General features: G+C 44.9%; 1 protein-coding gene across 1 annotated transcript in view; it reads left to right on the forward strand.

The window, feature by feature from the left end:
• The first annotated feature begins 2,589 nt into the window (after positions 1-2,589).
• The window catches only part of LOC122942507 (oocyte zinc finger protein XlCOF6-like), a 19,150-nt gene continuing 18,690 nt past the window's right edge, over positions 2,590-3,049 (forward strand). The window contains exon 1 of the mRNA XM_044300171.1: positions 2,590-2,643. The gene's annotated coding sequence lies outside the window, so the exon portion shown is untranslated. The remainder of the gene's footprint in view (positions 2,644-3,049) is intronic.

Here is a 3,049-nt window from a genome sequence, read left to right on the forward strand (position 1 = left end):
TTCATCCTGCTGCATTTGTCAGCAGTCACATCATCAATAAATACAAGAGAACCAGTTCCATTGGCAGCCATACATGCCCACGCCATGACACTACCACCACCATGCTTCACTGATGAGGTGGTATGCTTAGGATCATGAGCAGTTTCTTTCCTTCTCCATACTCTTCTCTTCCCATCACTCTGGTACAAGTTGATCTTGGTCTTATCTGTCCATAGGATGTTGTTACAGAACTTTGAAGGCTTTTTTAGATGTCGTTTGGCAAACTCTAATCTGGCCTTCCTGTTTTTGAGGCTCACCAATGGTTTACATCTTGTGGTGAACCCTCTGTATTCACTCTGGTGAAGTCTTCTCTTGATTGTTGACTTTGACACACATACACCTGCCTCCTGGAGAGTGTTCTTTATCTGGCCAACTATTGTGAAGGGTGTTTTCTTCACCAGGGAAAGAATTCTTCGGTCATCTACCACAGTTGTTTTCCGTGGTCTTTTGGTGTGGCTGAGCTCACCGGTGCGTTCCTTCTTTTTTAGGCCTCTTTCACACTTGCGTTGTCCGGATCCGGCGTGTACTCCACTTGCCGGAATTACACGCCGGATCCGGAAAAACGCAAGTGTACTGAAAACATTTGAAGACGGATCCGTCTTCAAAATGCTTTCAGTGTTACTATGGCACCCAGGACGCTATTAAAGTCCTGGTTGCCATAGTAGGAGCGGGGAGCGGGGGAGCGGTATACTTACCATCCGTGCGGCTCCCGGGGCACTCCAGAGTGACGTCAGAGCGCCCCAGGCGCATGAATGACGTGCCATGCGATGACGTCATCCATGCGCCTGGGGCGCCCTGACGTCACTCTGGAGCGCCCCGGGAGCCGCACGGATGGTAAGTATGCTGCTCCCCCGCTCCCCGCTACACTTTACCATGGCTGCCAGGACTTTAGCGTCCCGGCAGCCATGGTAACCATTCAGAAAAAGCTAAACGTCGGATCCGGCAATGCGCCGAAACGACGTTTAGCTTAAGGCCGGATCCGGATCAATGCCTTTCAATGGGCATTCATTCCGGATCCGGCCTTGCGGCAAGTCTTCAGGATGCATCAGGATGTCTTCAGTTTTTTTTTCCGGAACTGAAGACATCCTGATGCATCCTGAACGGATTTCACTCCATTCAGAATGCATTAGGATAATCCTGATCAGGATTCTTCCGGCATAGAGCCCCGACGACGGAACTCTATGCCGGAAGACAATAACGCAGGTGTGAAAGAGCCCTAAGAATGTTCCAAACAGTTGTTTTGGCCACGCCTAATGTTTTTGCTATGTCTCTGATGGGTTTGTTGTGTTTTTTCAGGCTAATGATGGCTTGCGTCACTGATAGTGACAGCTCTTTGGATCTCATCTTGAGAGTTGACAGCAAAAGATTCCAAATCCAAATAGCACCCTTGAAATGAACTCTGGACCTTTTATCTGCTCATTGTAATTGGGATAATGAGGGAATAGCGCACACCTGGCCATGGAAAAGCTGAGAAGCCAAATGTCCCATTACTTTTGGTCCCTTCACAAGTGGGAGGCACATATGCAAACTGTTGTAATTCCTACACCGTTCACCTGATTTGAATGTAAATATCCTGACATTAAAGCTGACAGTCTGCAGTTAAAGCACATCTTGTTTGTTTCATTCCAAATCCATTGTGTTGGTGTATAGAGCCAAGAATGTTAGAATTGTGTCGATGTCCCAATATTTATGGACCTGACTTTATTTTTTCTTGGTGAGTGAAAAAAAATTCATAAAAAATTCAAGAAAAATCAAGAATCAAGTTTTCCTAAAAAATTATGGGGGTCTAATATGCCTGTCTTAGTAATCCCTATACCTGGTGTTGTATCCACCGAAGTTATGAAGAGGCGCTGGCATGTACATAACTTCGGCGGATACACCACTGCTTCTAACTATAGGACAGCTTCCTTGCTGTCTTACATTTGAACCATTTTCTATGCCTAAAACAGGTGTAGAAAATGATAAATAAGATGGGCCTACCAGCCTTTCCCTGCCACTTTAGACCTGGCATGAGCAGGGAGAAGTCACAGATTGCGGAGCAAAGGATCTATGCCAGAAATACACCTAATTTAGGCAGATTTCTATTTTTATAAATGACCCCCTATGAGTTCTAGGAGGCTAGAGGGGGTCATATACAAATTTTCTGGACTATTGGAGCAACTTTGGTTCGACTTGAATCGAATCGGGTCCAAACTAAACCTTTTAAATAATTTGCAAATCAGACCTAAGAAGAGTCTCAACTGGTTTGCTCATCTCTACTATGAAGGGATCTGGGTGATGACTGTATCATTGTGTTGTCAGGTTCCTATAAGGTGTCAGGATGTCACCGTCTATTTCTCCATGGAGGAGTGGGAGTATTTAGAAGGACACAAAGATCTGTACAAGGACGTCATGATGGAGGAATCACCAGCCCCTCACATCCCCAGGTAATAGACATGACTAAATACACACATCCTCTCCTTATCTGTATGTAAGGAATGAATTCAGTCACCGGATGTGTTTCCTACAGTTAAGGAAGAGAGAAGAACACCGGAGAGATGTCCCAGTCCTCTTCTTCCACAGGATGGTTCAGAAGAACATCACAATGTCCCACAGGATGATCGGGTAGATGAAAGGAGTTATGTTGTCAGTTCTCACCTGATGTGTTCTCTCCTGCTTTTAGATGCAGCAATCTTCTCGACTGTATGAGGATGAGCGATGTCTTCTGCTACAGATTCATTGCTTCTGGGCAGCAGATCGCTGTTCACACATCACAGTCTGATGTCTAGAAATAATGATCTAATGTGCTGCATGAATGATGAACCCACCCGATGAGGAATAGTTTTGCTTGTTAATTAGTTGATTGACAGCACAGTTATACATGTCTGCATTGCAAACTTCTGGTTGGAATAACACAGCAATCAGATTGGATTTATACAGGAGACCTGCAGATATTTGGGTCAGATGACTCCTGCTGTTTGGTCATTTTTGGGCATCATTCTAATTACTGATCTTTTCAGGTATATAAAAC

The sequence above is a fragment of the Bufo gargarizans genome, chromosome 6 (assembly GCF_014858855.1).
Source record: "Bufo gargarizans isolate SCDJY-AF-19 chromosome 6, ASM1485885v1, whole genome shotgun sequence".
NCBI lineage: Eukaryota > Metazoa > Chordata > Amphibia > Anura > Bufonidae > Bufo > Bufo gargarizans.